This window comes from Argiope bruennichi, chromosome 3, assembly GCF_947563725.1.
Source record: "Argiope bruennichi chromosome 3, qqArgBrue1.1, whole genome shotgun sequence".
Taxonomy (NCBI): Eukaryota; Metazoa; Arthropoda; class Arachnida; order Araneae; family Araneidae; genus Argiope; species Argiope bruennichi.
Window position 1 is genome coordinate 101522421 of NC_079153.1, and position 22821 is coordinate 101545241.

The 22821-nt window shown below is 30.4% G+C and overlaps 1 long non-coding RNA gene across 1 annotated transcript; it reads right to left on the reverse strand.

Moving 5' to 3' along the window:
- Positions 1-17439: 17439 nt before the first annotated feature.
- Positions 17440-21159, reverse strand: LOC129964044 (uncharacterized). Its single transcript, XR_008784053.1, has 3 exons — positions 21068-21159; positions 20197-20319; positions 17440-18426 (listed from the first exon to the last, which is right to left on the reverse strand). It is a non-coding gene; the product is annotated as an uncharacterized LOC129964044 (long non-coding RNA).
- Positions 21160-22821: the final 1662 nt, after the last annotated feature.

A 22821-nucleotide genomic window follows, 5' to 3' on the forward strand; every position in this document is an offset into this window, starting at 1 on the left:
TAATTAATTAAAAACTAAGAAAATTTTTGATGTTTTGCCGCAATAACTTATAAAAGTATTATTGCATGAAACTGATTTTTTAACTGAATAAAAATTGTCTTTTTAATGCCATTTGCATGACGTTTTAATTCAAATGCCATATAAATTTTTCTGACTTTTTGAAATTCTCAAAAATATATCTTCTTCGCATTTCAACAATTCAATTTTCATTGTTAGAAAAAAATTCAAACCATTTTCATTGTTTCGTCAAAAACTTAATATCCTAAATTTCTTCCATTGATGAAAGCTAAGGAAGAAGAATTATGTGTACATGAAAGATACGAGAGTGAAATTATAGTAGCGCGAGCTTTACAAATAGTTTTTCATGTAAATACATTTTATTATTAATTTGAAGCCATGAAGCTTATTAGGATTTTTCGTATCCATGACGAATAGGGCAAAAGTAAATTTATTAAACTAATACGGTTTTGATACCTGCTACAATTTAAAAATATTTTCTTGGAGATATCTTAAACATTAATTTATATTACAAGACTAGAGAGTGTCGTCACCTGCTTCTTTCGTTTTTCGTTTTCGTCCCCAATGTTATTCTGGAATCATACATGTCTACTGGTTAGTGAGGTTTTATGAAGGATTGATTCCCTCTTTCTGGATAGCAAAAGTTAATAGAGACAAACTTAAAAAAAATATCACAAACAAAAAGCTCAATTCCAAATAAAAATAAGCAAATATTTTAGCATTAGTTAAAAGTCAGAAGGAATCTCATCATAATTATAATTTTTTCGACAAGAATTAAGAATTAAAATATAAAATTAAAAAAATTAAATAAAAACTTTTTTAAAACTGTTGAAAGATACATAATATAATATTTCATGTTGCTTAATTTTTACTAACAACGATCATCTTTAAAAACAATACTTTTAAAAGTTGCCTATTTTAGCATGGATTCTAATTCTAGTTCCAGATTTCGTTCAGAGAAATTATGCATACAACTGATCATGTAAAAATATTCCACTTTGATCTTTAATAATCAGACCAACTTTGTCAAAACTCTAACCTTGTGACTTATCGATGGTCATGCGAAAACTGGTCTCCATAAATCATTTTCATCCATTCCATCATTTTTAGCTTTTCTTTACAAATTGACAAATTTCACTCAGTCTTACTCGGTCATATCATATTTTCGTCATCTGTTATATTTGGACTCTGCATTACAATTTTAAAAAACAACGTAGATTGCTTAGGTATTTAGATACTTGCAAGCCGAGAAACGAAAAATTATCGTTTCTCGGTCGTAAAAGGAAAACAAACTGGAAAAATATTTATAAGTATTGCGACAAATGGGCGTCTAAAAGTCTAACAAATAATATTTTAAACTCCTTTGATGTTAAATTAGTTTAATTAAATATTTATTTTCCCTTCTTTATCATCATTTCACCGTTAAGTGAATATAAATACTTACCTCGACGTAAAAAGGATTTTCATTAAATATTTCAAGCACTACTAGCAAAACAAACTTCAAATATAATGGATCAGGTGACTTGCTATTTGCCAATCAAAAAAAGAATAAAAGGCAATGTTTATTTAATTTTTTTATATAATAGAAATATATTATTGATAATCTGTTATAGATAAATTAAACACAACCAAGATTTCCAGAGAACCATTTGATCTGTAAAGGTGATTGGTAAATAATATGCATAATTTACATTTTGATTTCGTTATGTATAAACATTTTTCTAATAAAATATTTTGCAAAAATGCCTATTAATTAAAAAATTAAATTTTTGTGACAAAAGAATCATTTTAAGAAACATGTTAAGAAAGACAATGATAGTAAAATTAATAATGAAAGCCAAAATATTTTCCAGATGGGAAAAAAAGTACCTCCGATTACCTTATCTAACTATTATAGCTTTAAAGCTGCAATGAATAAAAGCTTGTCTTTCTAAATAAAAATGAAACTTTTAGTAGCTCTATGTTACGCCTTTTATGCATAATTTTATCATTAATCAACTGATACATCAAGACCATTTTTCTTATATCGTTAATTTAACCTTTTCATGCAAGGTTAAACAGAACAAGAATTATTTATTAAGTGACGGGGTATTATCTTTCTTGATTCCTGGGAGTGTCAAATCTGTAAAGCTCTTGGGAATATTAGAAAAAAAAAACGTTAATGAGTTTCCTGTAATAATTTTTGAAATGTACTTACCTTGATACAAATTTTCTGATTTTGGGTTCAATCATGCTAGCCAAGATAAATATTAAAAAAAAAAAAAATACTTTTTAGCATTTCATTACTGTAATTTGCAAACTTATTGAAAGCGTCTTTTTGAATTAATTGAAAAGATTTATTCTGCAATAATTTCTTTATTTTTCAAGAAACTATCACACTAACTAAAGTTTTAAATATTTTTATATAAAGCTTAAAGAGAAAACTGGAGGAAGGCAGAAGAAGAATTCAATTAATAAGAAATATATTTATTCGAATTCCTTAACATTCTGTGAAAACTTCTTACTGAATTTACCCTTCTTTTTTTACACAAATGCAAAGAATGCGCCTTTTGTAGATATTTAAAAAATATAAAAATTATTCGAATTGCAAAAGAAAAATCTCCAAATATATGTTGAATATTCTCAATTAGCATTACATTTACTTAAACTTTTTAAAATTTATAGTTCTCTCAAACCAACAATAATGAGTGAGGAGATTTTAAAACATATGATTCTTAAAAGAATGAAACAACACTTGATGGCATTTAAAAACATCTTTTATTTCGAATATAACGGAATATACGAAATAACTTATGGGGAAAAGAATATTTAGAATGTTGGTCTCGGAAAATAAATGCGAATTTTTATATTAAACTAGTTGGTACCCGGCTCGTTGTTGCTGCTGCAGAATAAATAATTTTGGGAATATCGTTTGAAATTTAAAATAGCTGTCTTGCTTAATCAGGAATGATAGAAATAATATTTTTTTTATCGGCAATGAGTACATTTATGGAAATTTAATTTATCTATATCTATACTCTATATACTTATAATAAATCTCAATATGTGTGTGTGTGTGTGTGTGTGTGTGTGTGTGTGTGTGTTGGCGCTCTACAGGCCAGGTCATTTGACATACAGCTATCAAATTTTGTACATGTATACCTTAGAGGTCGGGAATGTGCACCTAGGGTCCCTTTTTTTGAAATTTTAATTAGAATTTTAATTATTAATTAAAAACTAACTTTCCCGCCAAAAAAATCTTCCATTTGCCCTACCGCCAACTTTTTCGCCAAAAAAATATTCCATTTCCCCAACCGCCAACTTTTTCGCCAAAAAAATATTCCATTTCCCCAACCGCCAAATGAGTAAGGCTTCAGGGTTTTTTTTCTCCTAACAGTAATGAGGCTAGGGTTAACGTTTTTCGGCGCATTATTTCAAACGATTCTGTTTATTTTCTTAATGTTTGATGCATTTAAAATTAAACATTGTTAATTAATCGATCTGCTCATGATGAATCTGAGAAAATTTTGTTGAAAAATTCTTGAGATATTACATAAATTAAGAAAGATATTCTTTAGTCCCCATAAGCTTTAAATGCTCAGTGACTCTGTTTTCAGTAATCATGTTATAAAAAAATGCTTTGATTCAGTAAAAAATATTTTTATATTAATTGCAGATTAATTCTTTCCACTTTAATTTAAAGCATAAATTCTACGGAAGCTAACAGAAAATTAGAGAGATACAGATTACGTTATGACTCAAGGCCTTTATAATATTATGATTGAGTTATATGACTAACAAAATTTGAAGTTTTAAAATATTTTGATGAAGAGGCTATTAAAGTAGGAATTGCATAAAATATTTAATTATTAAAATTTTAACAGACATTAAGATTGGCGAACAGGCTGGTCACCAAAGGCGGCTAGTGATATATAAAGGAAAAGTAGGAGGAATTTGTTTTTCCTTCTGCAGCGAAAACAAAAATAAATTTCTTGGCTGTTCGACTCGTTAGCATCCAGCATATAACTGGCCATGTATAAAGCAGGGATTTTCTTGTGCCTTTTTGACGGTCATCGAGAATACAGGTCGAAAGGAGAACTCCATTTGTTTGAAATCAAAAGGAATGTCGGTATAACCTTCTCGCAAATGCAAGCAATAAGTTGCCCAAGTTTCAGCACAATCGGTTGAACGGTATGGCAGTGAATAAGCTACGAACAAACAAAAATTTATTTCCATATATTAGATAAATGTGTTGCATCAGATTTATATAGTTTAAGACCTTATTTGGAGAATAATTTATTTAATGATTAGGAAATATATATATATATATATATAAATTGATAAAAATTAAAAAACAACAAACAAACGAAATTCCTTTCTCACATTCAAGCATTGATAAATTGTACTATTTGGAATAAATACGATGTAAATAAATTTTTTTAATGTTTTTAAAATTAACTAATGTTAATTTCTTTTTTAAACGGATATAACATGATAGTTTACGATGAGCTTAAAACTTAAGTTTGTGTTCTATTTTCCAAATTATTAAATGAATCACTACTCCAGTTTTTTTATTTGAGTCTTCATAGATACGGAATCTAAATTTAAGTAAATTAGTCTTTCAATATATATTTATGCAATGTTACTCCTCGAAACCATGCTAGATACACTCTTTTATTACAACACAACACAGAACAGAGAAACATATACATCAGGACATTGCGTCACGTCATTACATAGTCACTTGATCAGGCGGGATGGAAAAAAATGGGAGTAAAATATATCAACCACTAAATTCCATCTTTACAAACACGAAACAAGTTAAATAAACATAATGAAAAAACTAGTTTACTCAATTTTACCTTTTTAATAAAGTCAAATAATTAGCCAGTAATTTTATTGCAGCATGAGAATTCTTTCACGGGAAGAGCAGAATTGCCGTTAAAAAAAACTTTCGATGCTCGCACACATGCCCGAAGTTTTCCCAAACACCAGTATAATATTTTTTCAATCAAAATTACTCAGGCTTTCCTTTCTCGGCAATAAAATATGAATTTTATATGCTTTTCAGAAACCACTGGAAACAGTTTGATTCCAAAACTGCAATTCTGGCAAAATTGAAGTTTTTTAAAAAGTAGTAATGGATAATTTTTCAACAATTTTCAACAATAATTTTTCAACTATTCGTATGGAATTGATTGATAATGTATCGATAAATATTCTGTTCATATTAGAAAAATGTGATAAAATATAGTCCTTAAATTATAAAAAAAATTTAGTGCACATATCTGGTAATACATTTATCATCAAATTTCAGTTATACAGACATTCATTAACTATCCTGAGTGAAACTGATGTTAGCATCAAGAAGGGCGATGGAGGCGAAGGCTACGCATATTTAAATAACCCTTATTATGAACCTTAGAGAAAATGTTTGAAAGAAAATTGATAGTAATTTTATTATAATGATATTATATTTTAAGCGATAAGCGAAAAGTCCTGATTTCATCGAGTTCTTCTATACTTTAAATGAATGTAGAAGCACATATTTTGCTATTCATCCGATATGTTTGAACACATTTTTCTGCTACTTTCTAATCACAATAGAATTACTACTAGAGCAATTTATGGTTTTAATGATTAAGAAATATTTATTACTCTTTTACTGGAAAAGAAAGATTTTTCTTCAGTCTTATTAATTCTACATTATTACGGGAAAAAAACTATCCAATCCGTTGAGTGAGTGTCCAGTAAAAATTTAACAAAAGAAAAAAAATCCTCTTTATTCTACACGGAAATCAGCCAATTAAATAAGTAGCGCACACAAAGCAATACTAGTAGAAAAGAGCAGCAAGAGCAGAAGGTTGTTTATAAACTTTAGCAACCATACTAAGCGCTGAAAGGGAACACGCTGGATTTAATACTTCAAAAAAAAAAAAAAAAAAAATCCAGTCCCTTACTTTTTCTCTCTCTCGACTCAACTACTTTATAAAATTCTGGGTGCTGAAATCATTAAGAGTCAATAACAGAACATCGGAAGTTCAAGAAAAAACGCCGGAACTCAAATCTATACGAACTGCATTATCCTTCATTTTTGTCATTAAATTTGTCGCTACTATTGCCAAATTCGCCACTACGCCCTGGAGTCATTCCCTTGGTATTTAGTCAGCAGCCATTATGGTAAAACTCTCTTCCTTAGCAGTATTCTCATTGCACCGAGAAGCACTATTGCATATTCCTAATGATATAATTTTTTTCTTTCTTCTCGGAGAATTGTTCTTCGAGAAGAATATTGTTCTTTAGAAACGAAAGATATTCGAACCTCTAGTTAACTCGTAATGGCATGATTAAGCTTATCTTTGTTTGACCTATCTTTGTCTAGATGGACTGTATCAATTGTGCAAAATTTGTACATACAGAATACAACATTTTGGAGAAAAAAAAGTGCCAACTAAAATTAATATCGTAGTACGAAAAGCATTATTTATAACTTAACTATTGTGTTGAAAATGGTGCATAAATGAAAATAATTACTAAATTATTGCGTTTAAAATGGATTTTGAAATTTTAATTTAGATTTAAAAATTTCTCGGAAATAAAATGATCGGCAGCAACATCTTCATCACATAAAAAAAAATCTAACAATTGACGGACATCGTTAAGAACTGTAATGAAACACTTTTTGGGATGCTTCCGAAACTTACTTTTTACAGCTCCACCCACCTTAGGGTGCCGAACATTTCAGCAGCCTTTTAGTGAAAGGAAAGAAAGAAGCTATTAACAGCTGGATCGATGCCCTTCTGAAATGACCTACCACCCTGACCATTTTTGTCGATATTCAGCCACAGCTGACCAACCCTCATTCATGTCTGTCGTCAAAGTAACGAAATTGGTTATTGTCTCCCGTTTTCTTCCAGAATTATGAGGTCAAAGGAAATTGAATTCTTGGATCTATTGCGGCGTGGATACTGCTTGAAGACATTGAGAGAAGTATTTGGTGAGGAAAATGGCATGTAGGGTTAGAAATCAACGGGCTGTAAGAATGTCCATAAAAATAGAAAGGAATGCCAATAGTCTAGAAGCAAGCAATCTGTATGGTAGATAAAAAGCAAAAGCACTCTTTCATCTCTCCCTCCCCACCAAAGCAGGGAGTAAATGGAAGGTCGTTCTTTTAGTCCAAGCTATCGATTGAAGAGTTTCATAATTCACATGAATATATTATTATATTTATTCGCTTTAGGATTTATTTTTCAGTTGAACTACAGTTTCTGTACCATGCCTAATTTAACTGTAAAAAAATTGTTTACTTCACTTTACTGCATATTCAAAAACGAAGTTGTTTACAGGATGTTTAAATAGAACACAATACATGAAGATTATATATAAGAAACAAAAGTAAAAATTAAAGTGTAGGCATTTGAAATTAAAAGAATTTATCATACGAGATTTAACGTTTTTGTTTTATTAAAACAATTTGAAAGTTTTATTACATTTTTTATTCTTGATAATTATAAATATTCTTTAGTAGAAGTAATACACATTTTATTTTATTAATTAAAAGTCGTCATTTAGAATGCCAATATTCTCGCAAATTTATAAGATGGGAAATTAATGTTATTAACGCTGATCAAAGCATAGACATAATTATGATTTAATATTTGAGCTATTCATAACACTTTAAATATAAAGAAAGGTAGAAATAAATTTAAAAAATTGACCAATATTTCACTTATTTCGCACTATTATTAAACATAATAGAACTGATAAATTTTCTCCTCTTGAATTGAAAACCAATTTCCAAACAAAATTAATCAAACTTGAATGAAAGAGTTACAAACTAATTCATTGACAGATAATAGCTGTAGAGAAGAATTATCGAAAAACAATTAACAGTAGTTAATAGCTATTATATGCTCTATATCACTTGAAAATCAATTGACTTTGTTGCATATGTGGTCTAGTGAATCATGAATTTCAAACAGCATTTTCAATGATTTATTCTTAAACATTAAATCATAGAAAATTTGAAATATTATGAACAAAGATTTTGCTCTGAGAGTAAATTATTACGCGAATCCGAAGATTTCCAACCACACACTCGGTTGCCCTTTCGTTACCTGCCACATGGGTTACAACAATTATAAGACGACGCTCAACAGCACCATCTAGAGGAACAATAATCTAACAACCTTTATTTCAAAGAAAAGGAATGTATTTTATTTAAAAGAAAGGTATCAGGCAATAGCGACATAATTAAATCGCCATGAACAAAAGCTAGTGGCAGAGAAGAAATCGACATTTGGCTCTTAAACCAGTCTTGATTCAGGTAAATTCAGTTTCCTTCCCTTTCGTTATTCAGTTGATTTTCTGACGGAATTCAAGTTACTTTTTTCGCAAATGTATAATTGCGTTACCATCAAAGCAACTTTTAACAGTAATCATTTAAAGAGAATTAAATTTTTAAAAAAAATCGAAGTCTTTCGTAAAAAGAGAATCTTTAAGACATGTTGGTGAATAACATTACCAACCGAATATAAAACCTTAAATGAAATATTAAACTATGATTTTAAGTAACTTTAAGAGGCAAGCTAAAATATATTCTACCGTATATAAAAATGCAAGCAGAAAGTGGGACAATTTGAATCCACCTGGCTCTAAAGAATTAATGGTTCTTCCAGTAAAATATTTTGAAAGTTCAAGTTTTGATGGATATAAACCGTACTTATTCTATATTAAAAGTCTTATATGCATCTTTTTATCAAGCGATGCATTTCTGTAATTTATTGTTCACATCTTTCTTACGATTATATCACAAGAAAGAACTGCAGTTTACAAAAATTCTTCAAGTGCATCAAATTTTAATAATTACATAATTCTAAAACTAAATAATTGCAGATCTAAGAAAATTGGAAAGATTGTTAAAACCATATCTTAAATTCTGGTGGCAAAAACCAGTAAACTAACTTAAGTTTTTATGTTAAGCCTGAATCTTCATATTTTGAACATCAACTATTGGTGGTGTGGCGTCCAGGGAGACATTAGCCGAAAAAAAAAAAAGATTCGAATTTCACTTTAACAATGAAATTTATGAGGAAAATAGAAATTTAAGGACAAATAGTGTAAACAATTTCGTTAAAACAGGATTTTAACTTGGAGAAATCTTATAATAGTTATCAGTAATGAGACCAGTCATGACTATCAGATGAAAAAGAGAAGGCACTTACAATCGCGAATGCGCCAGAGCAGTAAAAATCCTAGTTAAAGTGATTAAAGATTGCTCCACTTTATATATAGAGAGCAGCAGAAGCAGTCGATATACATATCGTGTATTTTTTTTTAAGGAGAAACCTAGTAAATGACAGTCTTGAAGGTGGGTATTCTGAAGAGGATAAATCAAGATGTCCCAGAATATTTTTTTTTTCAAGTTGGGATTGGGTAAAGCAAATCAATATACAATGAGGATTTTTAAACTTTAAGCTTGTATTAGAAATTAAACCGATTAAACAGAAATATTTAAAAATTCTTGAGACATTGGCATAGTTTAGTGGTGCAGGATTGGTTGCGTCTAATACTTACGGTCTTAAAACATCGATTTCACACTTCAAGTATGCACTTAAGATTTTTTGGTTTTTGAAAGTAGGATATTTAAATATCTAGTAAAACAATGATTAGCTGTAAATGTTAAATGTATTTATGCATATTTAATTTGGCGCTACATTGGTTAGAACCGTGCTAGAATTTCGAAAGTTAGCAAATACACTTTGGGAGGCTCATGTAACCATCTGGGAGCGATCTTTTAAAAAATTTTCAGTTTAGGTATATTGGCGTTTCTTGCGATAATTAAAAATATACAAGAAAGTAACGGCACTCATTAAATTTCTATGCGATCTTCCTTAATTTTGACGATTTAAGAACGAACGATACTATTTATCTGCATAAAAGAATGAAGCTGCAATACTGAAAAAAGTAACGAAGTTTGAAGACGGATAACCTTAACAGTTACGTTTTTAATAGGAATTATGACGTCATGGTATTCGACTATTAGGAACATTCGTTTCTGAAATAAACCCAACAGGTTTGAGGATAGTAAAACACTTGCTTTTAGAATCAGTTTCTTTAAAATTCTTTGACGTAATTACCAACATTCAGTTAAATGAAGCATCCTGGTAATACAAAGAGGTAGTTTCTATAGTAACCGATTTTTATAAACTATCAAAGGAGTACACATCCTAGCGTGGCATTCCTATTTTTAATGTTGGTAAAGTCTGGCAATGAGAATATATTTAATCCATTATATTGCAGAAAGCAGACCGATTTATCTTAATTTGAGTTTATAAAATCTAAATAAGCACTGAAGCAATATTCTGTAAATGTTAAGATCCAAGCTCACTGGAAAGGAAATCAATTTGCATCAAATTAGATGCAATCTAAAGGCTTATAATAGCCTGAAAATGCACCAGGGAAATTTAAAAGTGCATCTACACGTTTAGGAAAATTCTTCGAAAAGGAAAAATCCAATTAATGAATTCTAATTACCTTAAGTAGCAAGTTTGGCTTCTGAAAATGTTTACAGACTGATTATAGACTAAACGCAATTCTAGTTAGTCCCATTTTTTGGAAGACGAAGATAGAGCACGAAGACAGCGTATCGGTAAAATGGACAAATACACGCCAAAAAACGAGATATTGAGAATGAATACCACTATCTGAAATCGAATAATTTGTGCAATGACCAATGTTGAATTTCATGTTCAATTATTCTTAGTTTAAATTCACACTAATGAAAGTCTTAAAGGTTTGTATTAGACACTTAAAATTACAAGAAACTTCGGAATCTAAAGATATTAAAGTAACATATTCAAGATATCTAGAACTCGTATATGATGCAAAATAATGCACAGTAACAACTTATGCAAGATGCAAATCTTCCGTTAATGCAAATAATTGATTTCAGAATTGAAAATTGAAAGTAATTAACACTCAAAACTATGGAGAACCAAATTTATTAATGAACTTCTTTGATAAGTTACAAGGAAACAATTTTTACAGTTTTATGGTATAAACATCAAAAATAATTTCTAAGCAAAATATTTGAATTGCATTACACACAGAGATATAACCTTCGGAATAGCAAGTCAAAAATCATATATAGCAATATAGAATGCTAAAGCTTGAGTATATAAAATACAATTAAATAAAATAGATAACGGAATTCATTGGCAGAAGGGAAAGTTTCATTTTAAAAAAGCATTACATAAAGCATTGATCGTTCATACGATTGAAAATTGAACTTGAAGATGCGAATTTGCTATTTTATGCTTATGATTACATTTAAAGTTCACCATATCCGTAAGTTTAGAATTGTATTTAAAGCATTTGCCCAAAGATCAATATAAAAATAAATGTTCGATTAGAGAATTTATCATCGGCTTCTCCCAAGATGAAGAGATACATACCAAGTTTAAGGGAAAATACGACCATAGTTTAAAAGGTTAAGTATACACTACAAAACTTCAATACAATATGATGCATAAGTGTTTCAGTCTTAATAAGGATTTAATAGTAGGATCAAACCTATTAATAATTAACATTTTACACTTGTGCAAGATCTGGTTTACATAAGATTGAATTTAACCTGCTAAGTTGACTACGGCAGTTCAGTTGGAAGAACAGCTATTCATTTTAACATAGAATGCAAAAAAAGAATTATGCAAGATTTAAAAGATTAAGCTCCGCATTCTCCGAGTCCATACACATTGAGATGGTTTAATTACAATAGTATTATGCACATTAGTTTCTCATGGATATTTCATTTGTATAGAAACTGTTCACTATTGGAAGAACAAATGCGAACAAATTGACAAATGCGAAGCTTTAAAAAGAGAGGCTTTTAAACTTTCCATTGCAACTATTTAAATTTGCTTTGCATTTTCTCTTAAAATAGTCAAGTAATGTTCGTTGTTTCAAATCCAAAATGCAACGTATTTTAAAGAAATTTCAAATATTTGTTTCCATGAAATGTTTCTATTACATTAAATGTTAATTGAGTAAATATAAAGTTAAATTAGACCTACAATTCGCCAAGGACAATTATTCTGCAAATTTTAGAAATTAAACATTCTCTGTACTATTAGATGATAAATACGAAGAATGTAATGGCTTAAAAACCAAGCATATCAACAGACTCGCGTAAACAGGATTGCAAATTAAACATAGGGTTACTACTCGAATGAAAAGTTGATTCTGGAACGAAGATGTTTCGTACATTTACACAAGAAAATTTCACACTTTTAGTTTTATACTTTCAATAATTAAAAGTATATTAAGTTACTTTAAAAACATGAAATGGATATATACAAAGCTTTAGAACACTTTAAAGTTCTATTACACAAATTTTAACTTACTAAGGCTGGATGATGTATTAAGTAAATGAAAAACTATTTAGACTATACTCTGAAGTAATTGAAACAAATTCTACCTCGGAAGACCAAGAATGAAATTGAATATTAAAGTTTCTAGTTGGCTTTAAAGTTAAATATTTAATATCTTACAAAGCTTTTACCGCGAAAAGTAAGGACAAACATGGATTTTTCGTTTGATTAAACAGGATTTTAAGGTTTATGAGAGATTAATTATCTTATCGTGGAGGGAACATTTGTTTATTTCCTAATGTCTTTTCTATATACCTTTGGCGACAAAACGCGATGTCACTGAAATTTAGACTAGAAGCTTTTCGGTTTACTGTTGATATCTTGAAGTTAAAGACTGCAGTAGAAAGTAAACCACGAAGTGGAAAATACGCGTAAGAAAATGCAAATCACACTAGCTAAATTCTATTGCGATTTACACCCATACACAACGATACAGTCAGTTTTAACTTATCTCTCTACGACTCGAGTTTAATGAAAGTTACGTTAAACTTAAATTATCATTGAGGCAGTTCATTTGCTCAAGTTGAAAAGGGAATAGATTACAACATTTTAAAGAAAGACGGGCTTGTTACACATTTTTCGTATAAAAGGTATTCAGAAGTTTACGCGTCGGGAATGCTTTTAATTACCACTTTAAAAAATCTGAATAGATTTGTTTATGAAGATACCAGCAAAACCAATGGAATTTACTGTGACGACTTTAAACTAACAGACCTATTCGTACTATTATCACTAAATCACCGATGTCGTTATTTAAATTGATAAAATTAAATATTAGATTGACTAAAAATATCTGGAAATTTATCGCAGTCAATATATTTCTGTACGAAGTACACTAGTCACTAGTTTTAAGTTCAAAAAGGCACTTTGACTTCGATGGTGATCAGGCATCGAGTTCAAAAATGCTTTCTAAAATTAGGAGACTGTTAGGTAACTGGCTAGCACAGCAACCAACAGTCTTTCACAAGACTAAGATTTAAATTCAACGATTCTCGCGAAAAAGTCTTCCAATAGAATAACTTCAGGATTTAATTTCTAGAATTTAATGCTATTTATCGAAATTCTAGAGAAATATTGAATGAATGCTTATTAGCGTTCGAATTTGCTTGTAGCCGACGTAGAAAATTCACAAAGTCTACAATTAGTTTCACGACCAAAAGGAGTCTTCAAACATTAATTTGATAATTAGTATTCAACTTAATTTTTAAATGCAATTCCACAGTTTTACTGGTATGCAGGGTATTGCAGCTTATATGCCCCGATAATTAGCGTTTTACTACAAATTAAAAAATCGAGATTAAACTGAATTAAATTTATCGATTGGACACATTCTTTGAAATTTCTATCGAGAGTTAATAGTTTGTTGTAGTTTCAAAATTAAATACACAGATCTCAAATACGGTATTTTAGCTCGCCTAAAAAGCTAACAGTCTAGACTAAGTGAGCGCCCGTATTTGAATTTATACCGCTTTAAAAGTACGTTAAACCTGCCAATTTGGGAAAAGTTCAGAATAAAACAAGTGAATGCAAAGAGAAAATTAGTTATCAAATCCGAGATATATACGGCTATGAACCTAGAGAAAGCAAGTTAACTCAATAGGAAATTAGAAAATTATGGAATCTCTGGTATGTATTAGCTAGACAAGTACCGTTACTAAAATGAATAAGTTCAATATAATGCAAGAAGTCCTACATAAGTAACATTACTGTGCTACCTAAACTTGGTTGAGTGTTCAAATATTTTACCAGATTCAGGTTTAAAGGTTGGGGCATGAACTGTTCCAAAATAAACTGCATCGAAATCGGGATACTTCGAATTATTTTTCAAGTTTTACTTTTAAAAATTGGACATTTTATAGTTCAACTGCATTAAGTTTTAACTGAAACGACAGATAATTCATTTTGTCTGAAACATTTTAACCAGATGTTGGCCAGGCATCACGATCAAAATGCTTCGGTTCTTAAAAGCAGAAGACGACCTGTTGGCTTGCCGGCGAAGCCACAAGCCACCTTCGGCTAAAGGAGAATATGATTAACTTAAGTTTTAAAATTAATCGCAAAATGAAGTTATGTTAACATAACGAAGCTATTATTACCAAAATGTCCAATTCAGACGGACAAGAATTCCGATAGAGAATAATGGACTTGTTTGGTTTAAACATTTTAGACGAGAAAAAGGGGAGGGGGTGATTAATTGCTACCTAGTAGTTGATTCAATTCACTAAATTTGCAGGTTTTTAAATTCGTTGGCAGATTGAAATCATTAGGTTATTTAACATGGAACTACAAATTTTGAATGACGTTTAGTTTATATTTTGGAAGCAGATGCATTTCACTAAAAATAAGGAAATGAATGCAATTTTCAGACATTTCGGGCGCTCACATGTTTAAGGGCGAGAAATTCGTTTTGTTGCTCAAGAGTTATAATTTCTTGATGCCCGTTTTATTCACAACTCAATAGATTTTGGGTCATCGAAATCCTTCACCACATTAAACGTATCGTCAACTGGCGATAGGCGATTCTAGGAGAAGCTAATCTAAAATTTTGAATCGGAAAAATTCCAAATAAAAACAAGTGAATTAGTCGAATTTTTATATTCCACAATTCTGCTGTCATTTACTTTTATTAAAATTTATTTTGCATTTCGACGTTTATAAAACGGGAGTAAATGCCCTTTCTCCTCAAAATATAGCATCGAGATCCAAGATTGGTGTTCGGTATCCATTCGCTTTTTGAAGATCTAAGGAGACATTTCTAGATTTTGTGCTTCGACTTATCTGCAAATTAACGAATCAAATTCTTGTATTAAAGAAACTAGTTCATTATGCTAAAAAGTTTAGAATGGATGAGGCATTTTAATTTAGAAATTCCATTTCAAGTTTAATCAGAAATAAGATCAATTTGAAGTCTTAAAGAAATTAAAGCATTGTTACGTAACCAAGAAGACAATATCCACGCTTAAATTTTGCTTCTTGGATCGATTTTATTCATACACCATCCAGCCTTGAGAAATTTATATTAACTTCAATATGTAATAATTAATACAGAAAATGCCACAATAACAAGGTGAAATACTAAATCGAAATATACTACTGTGCCATATGAAATATATACAATGGCCAAGTAATTAGTCTTTAAAAAGATAGAATTTAGATACTATTTAAATATCAAGGTTATAAATATTACAATTCATTAATATTCAATATTTAAATATTGAATAGACAATATTTAAAATTCACATTTCAATTTTAAGGTTGAAGCGAAGATACTTTAATTTTAAAAAATAAGAGAACTTCATTGAAATCCGAATATTCTAAAGTATGTCCGTTTTAAATTATAGTTTCTTAAGGAAGAAAGCTTGAACTACTGGTGTTGATATGCAAGTCAACAATATATAAACACCGGTGCAAATTTCGAGCTAGACATCTTATAGGATCAATTCTTGGATATTTGCAGGGTAGAAAGAATTCGTCAATATTCAATGACCATCACTCTGAATTAAAGGTAACCGAAATGAAGACCTTTAATTTATGCTTTACTCGAATGAAACGGACGACTAAGTTGTGTAGAACTTTAGTGGAAACTCGGAATGGATTATTTACAATCCACTGGGGAACGAATTAAGTGGATAGTTTTAAAGAAGTCATTCGATATAAACTTACGCGTTCTATTTTTCGAGTTCGATTCCAATGATAGTATCACGCGATTGAATTTCACGAGATTTCAGATAAGTTATTGGATGACTATCGGAAGACTAACCAAAAAAGAAAAGTGATATACGTGTAACTAGGGGATAAAACTGACCATTGTTATTTTAGCTAATATTTTAGGTTAAAGGAATTTAAGTTATATCGACATAAACTTGAACAAATTAATTTAGGTAAAAATCGTTAACATCTTTGCAGATATTTTCGCAATGCCTTCTGCATCCCGTTCAAAATTTAGATTTAATATCCGAGCAATTTAACAACATAATATATTTAAAGAAATAAACTAAAATCGAGGCTCGAATTTTAATATTCTCGCATTTCTTCAGAACTTTGAGAACTGATTTACAAACGATTGCATTAGTCTAAGATTATGCAAAATTACACAATTGAAACTAAGATAATGATTCATATTGAACGATTAGTTTTATCGATAAGCATTCCATAGAAGTTAAAATTTTGAACCGAGTCAAAATGCCGAAAAATAAATATATTTACCGTATTATTCATCTGGGGTATGAAAGGCAAAGTTCTTTCCCGCAGTATTTATCATTAACATTTTATTTAATGGTCTCCTTTATAACTGTATAAGCATTCCCATTATAGGAGAGAAATTATTAAGAAACAATGTCGGACATTGTTTAATAAATCCTCCGTTTCCTCATCCACTATGAAAAATTTCCGTTACCGTATACGAATTTAAATCTATCCTCGGAAATTTAGACTTTCGTTTCTAATATTTGAAATATAAATTGCACTCGACTAGTTGCAATCCTCGTACACCATACAGTCACTCAATAATTTAAGGCAGTTAACAGTGATCATTCGCTACATTTTCCATTTTCAAGACTTACGAACCCAATTCGTTGACATGTTAAATGCCGATTCCCTGGGGACCGATACTTTCCGCTTAGACCGCCGGTCCCAAACAGCCTAGTCGGAAAGTAAACAGGGACCTGTGTATTTAACATGTTAACTTCCAATCCACCCTACCCATTCTCCTCGCGTTATACAAGCGCTCAGTAAACCATAAGCCAGTCAAGTGCAATTTTTATTTTTAACTTAAACGGCTGCCGATAATTTAAATTTAACAGAGTCTTTGAATTTTGTCTTTTCGCTGCAAATCTTGCATATAATTTATGCTGTTAGATTAATTTATTCTAATTTTTGATATACATTACGTTCTTTTAAATAACCGATAATTAACATTAGCCTGGTTTTAGACTATGCCGCAAGGAAAGATACTTACATACTGCGATTTTAAATTCAGTGTCTTACCGATTTAGAAGTTCTCCACATCGAACACAAACTTAATATTCTATAGCATTTGCAAATTTAAAATTTATACTAACCAAGACCCGAATTCTTAAAATTAAATGCTTAAAGTTAGAATGAAATTAAGAATTTTATGAATATTGTAAAAGCAGTTTAAAATATCGGTTATATTTGCATTTTCCATTAAGCCTAGGAAACCTAAAGATAATTTTAGAGTTTGGAAACAATGGGAAGTATTTCAGAAGATCAACTATTGAAGTAGTTTCAAATTACTACGACCATAAAAGACGATTTCAACATACGCGATGTTTGGCGTCCTTTACTTACAACAGCGTTTTTATATAACGCGACAGTCGCTACCACGCATATCTATCGGGCTATTGTTTTAAGGATTTAAGTATAACTCGCCAAATATGTTAGAAATGAAACAGATTGAATAAGTACCAAACAAAGGAGTTTGTGATCTATTATCGTAACTTTGGATATATGTTAACATTCAAATAATGTTTTATTTAGAGATTTAATATACATTTATTTAAGTGTTACATCGATTACTTGTATTTGCTGCCAATTTTGACTGAATCGAACACACCTTATGGGAGCATGAATCTCCAAATAGTGTAAAATGTTGTCCGCTTCATTCGAGACAATTCAAGATTAGCTATACAAAATTAATATTTTAAAGATATTTACAGAAAAATTCGAAACCACTACTAGAGGCATTAAAGTTCCCTTGCATAATCATACAAAACTATTTAATTTTAGGTCTCGATGCGCATTTTTAAGAACATTTGTGATGAAAGTCGAGTTTTTGGTTAAGTATCAGTTCAGTCACATGAGAAAATGACGTATATTACTTATTTCAAAAAGTTTACAAATATAAACACATCAATATTTGAAGTTTTACCATCCAGCTGGTATCTATGGATTTCAGAATCAAGAATCGGCCAGATGCCCAACTTGATAGAGATTAAGGCCTTTCTTAATGCCGAGTGAACGGAGTGCGCCAAGACATCTGAAAAGAATTCTTTGGTTACATTCATTATATTTATCAAAGTTTAATAGTTGTATCAGTATGGCCAGAGTGACCATTAGCCATGCATAAAACCATTTATACGTTTAAAAACTAAATGCAACTGCTAAAAATTATCTAGGGTTTGGAAAATTTCCAATATAGAAATGACATAAATTATATTGGTTGCTCCAAGTATTAAATTGATACAAACTCCTTTGAAAATTCTAAGATTGGCTCTAGTTATTAACATTTTAAATTCGGTGTCACTTTCGATTAAAAATTTTCCATCACAGTTAAAAGACTGAAAGCGATTCTTTTGCAGTTTAAAAATCGAAGCGTTTACAAGGCATTAAAGACTAAAATTTTTATTTGTTATCCTCTAAATTAACAAGTTTCTCCAATAGAATAAAAATACAAGAAATTTACAGAATGCAATGCCAAACTCGGCCTATACATTCAATTGCATTACTGCATAATGCTCTTTGCATCAAATAACATTTATTTTGAATTACGAAGCGTATAAAGCACTTGAAATTTATCAGTAGTTAAGTATGGAACCTTGCTACTCCAATTTATGAGCAACAAGATATTCCAGGGAAACGAATGCTTTCCTGGATAAGATTATAGAAACGAATTACCGCTGTTCATGGATTGACAATCTGGTACCAAGTTTCTTGTAGTCGTAAGAATTTTGGATTAGAAAACAAGCTTTTTCACGAGACATTAACAGCATTTGATCAATTAGTAATTATTTCAAGACTGCGAAATAGAGGAATGTAATACGTACTGTGACAACGTCAAATCTTCAGCTAGCTAAAACCATTTAAGATTTCCGTTTAACTGGTTGCAAGGCTGAAGTACTCCGCTTACGATTAGAGCTTAATTGGCTGACTTGCAAGGTATTTAATATAAATGGGATATCCCATTTGAAACATTCAATTCTTAACAGAAATTGAGATACTGAAGCTTTGCAAAGCCAATTTTGCGTTTAATTGCTTACTATTTTGAATTTTAAATTTAAATAGCCAATCAATAATTCGGTGTCAAAATTGCATTGTAATTGAAGGGTTAATTTAATTTTAGGCCTGATGAATTTCGCAACAGCCATAAAAAGAATTTTACTTGCTTAAAATTCCGCGTCTGTGTGTAAAAGAAATATACGGACTCGGCCAACTATTTTATTTCAAGTTGATTCTTGCACAAGTAATTTTGCACGATAATCCACTTTATAGTTTATCTTATTTACTCAATCTGATAATCTAAATAAAACAGAACAGTTGTATCAAATTTTCCTTCCACATACAATTCAATCGAATCAAGTTTATGAAGATTTGTGTATATTCACTGATTAATAGACGATGGATTAAGAGAAATAAATCCTCAGTCTACTAGTTGTTCCGAGTTCTCTTCATGGAATTTCACAAAAACTCGTGGATCAGTAATACAGAAGATACCGAGACCTTCATTCTAGACATTCTGTAGAAAACTAGAAAGATTCATTTTTGACAAATGTAGGTCTTTATTCCGTCACGTTTGTTACCGATACATCAAGTTGAAACTAAGAAACATCTACCTTATTTTAGCCGTGCCATTCTTAATAGGGATGAATAAAATACTCGTGAGACATTAACATTCATACATTTTGGCAATTTAAGACTTGACAAATATTATCAATTATAACCTGGATCCAAATTAAATTAATCAGAAATCGGTAAATAAGCAAGAATATTAATAAAGTTAAATTTTGATGTCCAGCACTTCAAAACTTACCATTCAAGATTTACACTCCCAAATTTGGCCATAACATTTAAAACTCCAAAGATGAAATAGTCATTCTTATCTGCAGTTGATTTCGTCTACAATGTCTGCCATTTGAATTCGAATGGGGATAACCTACAAGAGAATAAGCGATTAAATTCCAACATAATATTTTTATATTGTGTATTATGTTAAGAAGCAAAACGATTAAGAACAGATACGACACGACCAAGAATCCACTCGAATCGAACGAAATCTGAAAATTAAGCCTTTGCAGTGAAGGCGATTTCAAGAAGCACACGTAAATTTTCCTCCCAAGGTCTTTTTTGGGGCTTTTGCAGTTTTTAACAATGTCATTTGAGCATTTAGATCAATTATGAAATTTTCTTGCATCGAGGTATTTATAGAGTCATTCTGTCCGAAAGTTTCAATCTTCCCGACAATAACATTAGGTTTACTCTAACTTAATCTAAACTGTATAGCAAAAGATAAACTAGCCAAACTGACTAATTTGAGCCCTTATGCTAAAATATGCATGATAATTATCATTTCAAATTATTAAGTTATCAGATAAAGCGATTGCAGCACATTTCGAATAAGTTTGCTGAAATAAACAATTTACTCCAGCTGTCTTCTGGAAGATCCTATTCAATAGTGGGGCAATACGACTCTCTGCCAATGAAAATTTTTAGGATAAATGTAATGAAAGATGGGTATTAATCTTAAACGGGTTTCTAGAAATGTTTCCGAATAGAAAATTAATGAGCTTAAAATTTTAGCGCATTAAAGATATTTATTGCAGAATATGCAAGATATTTCGCTTCTTGGTCCCTTAGGAGTTGAATTCTTAATGCAACAAAATAAAGAAATATGGATTTCTCACCTTGTGAGGAAAGTCAATCAACTTCTAGATTGCAAGGAATAGGGCGCTTCCAGTTTTCAGAATTTTACTATATAAATAATGCTCGATTAGGGTACTTAGCAGGTGTCCATTTTAAGTCACAGAACAGACGCTCGAAGATATTCAAAGTTTCTGCAAGAGAAAAAATGTGTAAGAAATGTGCCTAAGAAATGAAACTTTGCACTCTGACTGCTTTTAACACGAATTACTTCTTAAAGCAAACTTTTTGAACAACTCTTTCAGTTACATTTCCTAGTGCAAATGTTGATGTAACAATAAGTGGAGTCCCATTTGTGCGCTTGCATTTTAGAATATACCAATATACAAAGTATCGAGATTTAATCGCCATTAACTTCAATTATGCTTTGATTTCATATTTGCTTTTCACTATTAAAATCTGTAATTGCAGGAGAAAAGTATTGTTCCTAACATGCAGTTTGTAGGGCAAGAAGCGTCTGCTCGTACATACCAAGCATTAATTAGCTGCTAATTCAACTAGGACTACATCTCAAAAGAAACTAAAATTAATCTTTGTTTATTCGTAGATTAATGGCTTTAAGAGTCCTTATACAACATAATATAATATAGTGAACGATTTACTTCCAATTTTAAATTTGATTCGGGGGACTTTGAACTTGAGGGTTTCCCAGATAAACCGATCTTCGCCGTGCAATGAAAGCTACTCATGATTTCATTAAATAAGATAATCCTTTGAACTATTAAGCATTTTGGCCTTTGTTCAATTCGCTGAAGAAATCGTAGTTTGGTTTCAGAGGCGACCTCAACAAGATTATGGCATTTTGTAGCGACTAGAAGTCTGGTTTCGCTCAACGTCGGTTTTCTTTGATTATCATGATATTAGTAAAATTTATTCCAATATTTAAGTAAAAACTGCTTTCTTGCATTCTTATTAAATAAGGAGAAGTGGATGAATACTATTGTATGGGCATCAATCATAAGTCATTACAAATTCTCAACTAATTTCAATGTTACAACATGGATTTGACAACAAACAACTGGAGATGACAATCATTATTTATGGAGATAACTAGCATTTTAAAGGCACACCCAGCTCAAAAATAATTATTCTAGAATTAAAAACTTACTTAAATAAAAACATTTAAAACCAACACTTACCCATAGAAAAAAATGCAATCACGGTAACGGGTATAAATGAATCAGTTACAACGATGTTCAGCAACAAATTTCTTAAGAAACACAACATCCCCACAAATACACGAAATTACTTAACTTAAAAATGAAGACAAGCAACGATTAGTCTATTTTAAAGTATCTTGAATATCTTCTATCCAATCAAAAGGATCCATATTTTTTTTTTCTGTTAGACCATTCGGATTCATTTGCATAAAATTTATTTCTATTTGTTTCGGCGCCTTGATGGCATGGTGAGTGACACCACTTTTCGATAACAGATGATCACTAATTAAAGATATGATTTCATTGATAATCTCTTCTATATGTAGGCATGGCGCATTTTAAATTCATTATCGACGATTGAACATCCTCATTTCGATGTGAAGTGCACAGGTGCCTACTGCTGTGTAATTCCATCATTTGATCATGGTTCGAAATGTAACCCAAATTTGCCCTCGTGTATCATTTTGAAAGGTACAATTTCATGAATTTGTCCTAATTTAGTACAATTCTGAATTAAAAATTAAATGTAATGTTTCCAAATATTGAAAGATCTTTTTTTTTTCAACATTTAAAATTAT